This window comes from Arachis ipaensis, chromosome B02, assembly GCF_000816755.2.
Source record: "Arachis ipaensis cultivar K30076 chromosome B02, Araip1.1, whole genome shotgun sequence".
Lineage (NCBI taxonomy): Eukaryota > Viridiplantae > Streptophyta > Magnoliopsida > Fabales > Fabaceae > Arachis > Arachis ipaensis.
This window is the reverse complement of record NC_029786.2, coordinates 40,047,765-40,055,252: the sequence shown is the minus strand read 5'-3', so window position 1 is coordinate 40,055,252 and position 7,488 is coordinate 40,047,765. Positions and strand designations below refer to the sequence as shown.

Sequence of the window (7,488 nt, the reverse complement as noted above, 5' to 3'; positions counted from 1 at the left end):
TCTACAATGAAGTCAGCTAAATATTGTAATTTAATGGCTGTCCGAGCCTCGTATTGAAGGTCAAACTCGGACAACTCAATTGCCCATTGTAGGATTCTTCCTGCTAGATCTGTCTTCTGCAATATCCCCTTTATGGGCTGGTTAGTCCGAACCTTAATGGTGTGAGCTTGGAAGTACGAGCGGAGTTGTCGAGATGTTAGTATAAGAGCATAGGCAAACTTTTCTATTTTTTGGTAGTTCAGCTCGGATCCTTGTAATGCTTTGCTGATAAGGTACACGGGTTGTTGCCCACTGTCCTCTTCTCGAACTAGTGCTGAGGCTACCGCTCGACTCCCTACCGCGAGGTATAATATGAGTGGTTCTCCTTGTCGTGGCTGAGATAGGATGGGTGGCCGCCCCAGAAATCTTTTGAAATCTTGGAAGGCTTGTTCGCACTCTGTTGTCCATTCGAAGTTCTTTCCTTTCCTTAGAGTGGCATAGAAAGGAAGGGATCTTATCGCTTATCCCGCTAGGAATCTGGACAAGGCTGCCAATCTCCCGTTGAGTTGTTGTACCTCTTTGAAACAAGGTGGGCTCTTCATGTTGAGTATGGCCTGACATTTATCCAGATTTGCCTCAATTCCTCTTTGTGTGAGCATAAAACCCAAGAACTTTCCTGCTTCTACTACAAAAGTGCATTTTGTAGGATTGAGTCGCATGCCATGCTTCCTTATAGTGTCGAACACATGGGCCAAGTCGGACAATAGTGTCTCTTCACTTTGTGTCTTTATCAACGTGTCGTCCACATAGACTTCCATTATTTTTCCGATATGGTCCAAAAAGACTTTGTTCATTAGCCTTTGATAAGTAGCTCCCACGTTTTTAAGACCAAAAGGCATTACGATGTAGCAGTAGTTTGCTTTTGGTGTTAAAAACGAGGTTTTTCCTGATCAGATGAATACATTGGGATTTGATTGTATCCAGAATATGCATCCATAAATGAAAGGTATTTATATCCTGATGAGGCATCCACCAGGGCGTCGATACTTGGTAGTGGATAAGGATCTTTTGGGCAGGCTTTGTTGAGATCGGTGTAGTCGGTGCACATCCGCCATTTTCCATTTGATTTGTTCACCAAGACGATGTTGGCTAGCCATAGTGGGTACTTGACTTCTCTTATGAATCCTGCCTCCAATAGTGCTTGTACCTGCTCCTCCACAGCTTGGGATCGTTCTGGCCCAAGTTTTCTTCGTCTCTGCTGTATTGGCCGAGATCCTGGATAGACCGCCAACTTGTGGCACATTAGTTTGGGGTCTATGCCTGGCATGTCTGCTGCTTTCCATGCGAAGAGGTCAACATTATCTCGTAAGAACTCTACTAGTGATTCTTTTTCGTCTCCTTTTAGGATTGTGCCAATATTAGTTGTTTTATCCGAGGTGTCTCCGATCTGAACTTTCTCTACTTCACCTTCAGGTTGTGGACGGAGTTCCTCTCGTCTCTGAACTCGTCCAAGCTCAATTGTATGGAATTCTTCTCTTCTGCCTCTGAGGTTTAGACTTTCATTATAGCAGTGGCGCGCCATCTTTTGATCTGCTTTTATTGTAGCTATCCCTTCTGCAGTTGGGAATTTCATGCACAGATGTGGAGTTGAGACTATTACGCCGAGTTGATTCAATGTTGTCTAACCTATTAAGGCGTTGTAAGCTGAACTCACATCGACTACGATGTAGTCTATTTTGAGTGTTCGGGATTGGTTTCCTCTTCCGAACGTTGTGTGTAGTGAGATGTAACCAAGTGGTTGCACTGGGGTGTCTCCCAGTCCGAACAGGCTGTTTGGGTATGCTCTAAGCTCCTTTTCTTCTAAACCAAGCTTGTCGAAGGTTTTTTTAAATAAGATGTCGGCGGAGCTCCCTTGTTCTATCAGTGTGCGGTGGAGATTTGTGTTTGCCAGTATGATGGTAATGACCATGGGATCGTCGTGTTCCGAGATGATACCGGATGCATCTTCTTTGGTGAACGTAATTGTGGGGATGTCGGGTTCTCCTTCCTTCCCCTCGACATGATATACTTCTTTGAGATATCTTTTGCGAGATGATTTGGAGATTCCTCCTCCTGCAAATCCGCCGTGTATCATGTGGACGTGTCTTTCTGGTGTACGAGGTGATCGCTCAGCTCGTCCGACATCTTCGTCCCTTCTTCTCTTTTTTTGCTCATCATCTTGGGTGGCCAAAAACCGATCTAGTTTTCCTTCTCTCACTAATTTTTCTATGATGTTTTTTAAGTCAAAGCATTCGTTGGTGAAATGTCCTCAGACTCGATGATATTCACAGTATTCGTTCCGACTTCCTCCTCCTCTTTTGCCTTTAAGTGGTCGAGCTGGGGGTATCTTTTCTGTGTTACAGACTTCTTTGTAAATATCCACAAAGGACACCCGAAGAGGGGTGTAATTATGATACTTTTTTGATTTTTTCCCTCGTTCGATCTTCCTTCCTCTTGGATTCTTTATCTTTATCTCGGTAGGTAAAACCGGATCTCGAGGCTTCTCCAAGTCGGGAATTTTCTTCCATGTTGATGTGCTTCTCCGCCCGCTCTTGCACCTCATCCAGAGATGTGGGGTATTTCTTTGATATAGATTGGCTAAAAGGTCCCTCCCGTTGGCCGTTGATGAGGCCCATGATAGCGGTCTCTGTTGGTAGGCTTTGTATGTCTAGGCATGTTTTATTGAATCTTTCCATGTAGTTGCGAAGGCTTTCCCGATCTCCTTGCTTGATTCCTAAGAGACTGGGGGCGTGCTTAGCCTTATCTTTTTGGATTGAAAATCTGGCCAGGAAATTTTTGGCTAAGCCGTCAAAGCTTGAGATAGATTTCGGAGGTAGGTTGTCGAACCATCTGATGGCAGTTTTGGTAAGGGTTGTTGGAAAAGCTTTGTAACAAACTGCATCCGAGGCATCGGTGAGGTACATTCTACTTCTGAAATTGCTGAGGTGATGGTTGGGGTCTGTGGTGCCATCGTACAAAGTCATATCCGGAAGTTTGAAGTCTTTTGGGATTTTGGTCTTCATGATCTCCCTAGTGAATGGATCTTGATCCTTGCGAGAGTTGTCCTCAGGGGTGGATCGAGTAGTTTTGGCTTTGAGATCGGCTTCGATTTTTAGAAGTTTATCCTCCAATTCCCGGTGTCACCTTATCTCTCTTTGTAGATCCTTTCCTGCTTCTTACTAATGTTGGGCTTCTTTCTCAAGTTGCTTTAATCGATCTTGAAGCGCCTCTAACGGGTTTGATGAATTTTTGTCCCCATTAGGGTCTGGAGTGTCTTTCGGTGTATCGTCCGCATTTTTGTGCGACGTTCTATCCTCTAGATCTGAGTCATGGTCGTTGTTATGGTCATCCGCCATGGTTATGGGATGACTTCCAGGTTCCCCAACAACGGCGCCAATGTTCCGAGGGTTACCTGAAATTGTAGGTCGATCTCGGACGAGATCTTCTGTACTGGTCGGAGTTGATGTGTCTGGCTGGCGGATGGCGGCCGGAGCTGGTGCGTCCGATTTCTCGAACTGATAGCGCTGCTGATCCTCTGTCATCGAAGGGTGGGGGGTACCTGCAAGGGACTCCGATGCTTAAGTTAGCAAGGGTATTAAGCAGGTTTTTTGTAGAATCAGAGTATGAGTTATACATGGGTGCTCTAGTGTATTTATAATAGTGTGGAATGACCTTCTTAGATAAGATAAGTTAGTTATCTTATCTTATCTTTATCTTTTGGCGACACTACAAGAAAATAAGCTTTCTGCCACGCTTTAAAAGCGTACCAAAAAGTGCAAAAAAGCGTACCGATAGCTTTTCGCCACGCTTTTTGAGCTATCGGCACGCTTTTGAAAGGGTCACATCTGCTAGCGTGCCGGTTGCTCTATCACCACGCTTTTGTGGATCTATCGGCACACTTTTTTTGTTGGCACGCTTTCATCTCTTGCCACGCTTAAAAAGCGTGGCCATAGATCTTAACCTGTAGGTACGCTTAAAAAGCGTACCGAAAAGTGTACATATCGCCACGCTTTTAAAACGTCCCAAAATGTTAGTTTTGGGTACTCTTTAAAAGCGTGCCAATAGGAGAAGATATGGCTACACTTTTTAAAGCGTGGCAATAGCCAGTGATACGACCACGCTTTAAAAACGTGGCAATAGCCTTATAAAATTAAAAAAAATTATTTTTCTTATTTTTACCTTCATCACTGCAAAATATAAATTTCCAATCCTTTTTTATTACCAAACCTACAAATATAGTATGCAATTTTTAGTACAAAATAAATCAAACAATAATTAGTGACATAATTTTTGCAATAATTATTTTATACATTAAAAAACTAATACTCAAATACAAAATAAATCTCAAGTTCAAATTCCAAAACTAAAAACTGAGTGGCCTCACTATCAACCTCAACATCTCTAATCTCTAATTTGCTATTTTTCTATTTTCTAATAAAATGCAGATGCTTTAGCACATTAGTTAAAACAGCAGAAAACAGCAGAAATCATCCAATAAAAAGCAAGAGCTAACCACTAATCAATTCAATAAAACAGCAGAAAACATTCAATAATCATCTAATTTTCTTGTTTATAAATTAAGCAGAAGCACAGCAAGAGCTCATCACTAATCAATAGAACATTCACTTACCCTAATACTAAAGCACCAAACCACTGAAGCAAGAATCCAAGAATTGCCGAGCCAAAAATCACGGGTGTGTTTCCGAAGTTCCAACCAAAGGAGAGGACACCCAGAGGGTCTAAGCAGGGCATCATAGCAGCCAGGAAAATCAATGTAATAAAACAATTATGATTGACATTCATGAACAAAAATAAATTGGAACAAATATTTTAAAAATCGGCTACTGATTTAGTACACTTCAGAAAAACAGCAAGCAGTAACCAATTTAGAAAAATCATATAAAATCCATCTTTGGTTGGATTCTCCCAAATTTTGATGTGGTTGAACTAGACTTACCCATCTTTCACCCAGTTCAAGTCCCAGAGAATTTTCACTTCTCTAGAAAAAGTTATGCCTCTCGAAATATGATTTTGTTTTAAGAAAAGGGAGTTGTCACAACAGTGAACAGCCCTGCTTCCAGAAGGCACAACTTTCTCTACAAAACTCGAATTGTCCTAAAATTTGGACATAAAATACTAGACATCCTAATATTTCATCTCTCTTTGATTTCACCTACAAAGAATTTCAGAGTATTGAGATATGTGGTTTTGAAGTTGCTGTTCCAGAATTCAGACAGCATTCTTTCTGCAGAAAATGACCATTTTCTAAAAATCATATCTCCCAAACCACACATCGAAAAATTATGAAATTTTAGGGGAACAATCTAGACATATCAAGGTTTCATAAAAAAATAATTTTACTCATTTTGAGTGGCTAGATTGCTCCCAGTTTTGTTCACAATGTGATGCCCGAAACTGCATAATTCTGCAACATGTAACCTTGGGTTTTGAGAGGTCAAAAATTGATTCCTAGCTTTTCACTCACTCTAATGGAACATTAGGGTCCATGTTTTGAAGATTCAAGAAAGGAAAATTTTTTAAATATCTGACAAAGCAAAAACAAGAACTCAGAAATGACATCAAACAAATTAAAAAAACTCAACAAACCAATGATAATATATAGCTTTCAATGAAAGAATACTGTAGGAACCAGGGTCTAATAATGCCTTCTAATAATTAGTTAAGCTTAAGCTTAAACACTTTTGCTTTATACCATGCTCAAAACATTACCAGGTCCTGGTTGGTGTGAGTTGAAACACAACAAGTTTTACTATTTCTTTGTTGTATAGATCAATGTCTTGTCCTAATCATAATTTGAGGATAATTCTTTAAAAAACAAATGTCCCACATAGAAAACAAACAAAGAAACCATGTATGACTGTGTACAAAACAATCTACAAGATCAAATAATGACTTGAATGCCAAAATTTTATTACACTTACAGTAGCAAGACTATAGTTATCTCGAAGATGTTCACTGAATGCCAACATTAATGCTGTTGTCCTGCATTACCAAATCAGAACCAAAATTCAGAATAAGAAATCGGTTCAGAAACAACATTCAAAACAAGCAAAACCCAAAACAAAAAATTAGAACCGGCAACAAATAATCATAACAAAGAAATCAGAATAAAAAAATAATAACAACCAAGAACAAATAATTAGATCCAAAAAAATTAGAACAAATAATTAAAAGTAAAAAAAAGGTAGAAGTTCAACAACTAACTGCAAATAAGAAAAATAGATGCAGAGTTTCAGAGAGCTGGGTGAAGGATGTAGAGGAATACAACTGTTTATTGCATTGTACCGCGGAGGACGATAGCGGCTGCAAGATCCACGGAGGACGACGGGCGACGGGTGAGTTCCGAGGAGGACAACGGGCGACGGCTTCGGAGTGCGACTTCGAGTGACGGGTGAGTTCCGCGTAGGACTACGGGCGACGGCCGGTGTGACTGCGAGGGAAGGAATGGGTGAGACAGGGACTGCAACGGTGGAGGGGATGAGGCGAGCAGGGAGAGGCGAGCAGAACCACAACAGAGAGAGGCGAGCAGCACGACGACCAGAACCGCGAGAAGGACAGCAAGAGGAATGGCGAGCTGGCTAACACAACGACAAACCAGTGAGATAGATGGCGGTGTGATGGAGGTTAGGGTTTTCTGGGTGCGATGAAGGGTTGGATTCCAGAAGGCTAGGTTCCAGAAGCTGAAGATGAGGCTGGGTTCCAGTGATGAAGATGACGATTGACGCCGAAGGAAGCTGCTGGGTTCGAGAGTGAAGATGAAGTGACGGCGTAATAGGGTTTGAAAGGGAATTTTAAGGTTAAAAAGATTTTAGGGTTTGAAAGGGAATTCTTTTAACTCTGTTCTAACTTTTATCAAAACCAAAGAAACCAAGAAATTCAAATGATAACATTTAAAGTTTTAATTTATACTTTGATATCAAATTTAGTTTAAATATGAATATTGAGTTTACATTAAATATTTTTTATTCTAAATTATAATTTGTTATATTTTTTAAGAATATTAAATAACTAATTATTAATACAATGTACAAACTGTAAAATTAATCAAATTATCTTAAACTAATTTTGTTAAGTATAATTTGGTAACATAAGAATTAGGTGTACTCTAACAAAGTTATGTGATTTAAAAATAAACGAAATTGATCAAATTATCTTAAACTAATTTTGTTAAGTATAATTTGGTAACATAAGAATTAGGTGTACTCTAACAAAGTTATGTGATTTAAAAATAAATAAATTATAAAAAAATACACATTTTGTAATGAAAAAAAAGATACTGGAAAAAGAAGAAAAAAATATTAAATAGTGAAAAAAATAAAATCACAAGTCATCTTAAAATTTAGAATTAAAAATAAGTTAAGTGTGAAAATTTGAAAAGTTATCATTTAGGGTTAAAATTTAAAAACTTAGGAAAAAAAGTTTTCGTGTGAAAAAAAATAAGTGGGAAAC

General features: G+C 39.5%; 1 long non-coding RNA gene across 3 annotated transcripts; it reads right to left on the bottom strand.

Moving 5' to 3' along the window:
• LOC107627203 lies at nt 4,393-6,865 on the bottom strand. Of its 3 annotated transcripts, none has more exons than XR_002357378.1 (3): nt 6,305-6,865; nt 5,961-6,021; nt 4,393-4,449 (listed from the first exon to the last, which is right to left on the bottom strand). It is a non-coding gene; the product is annotated as an uncharacterized LOC107627203 (long non-coding RNA). The 3 variants fall into 3 exon arrangements; XR_002357379.1 differs by lacking the exon at nt 4,393-4,449 and adding an exon at nt 5,526-5,563; XR_002357377.1 differs by lacking the exon at nt 4,393-4,449 and having other exon boundaries at nt 5,914-6,021.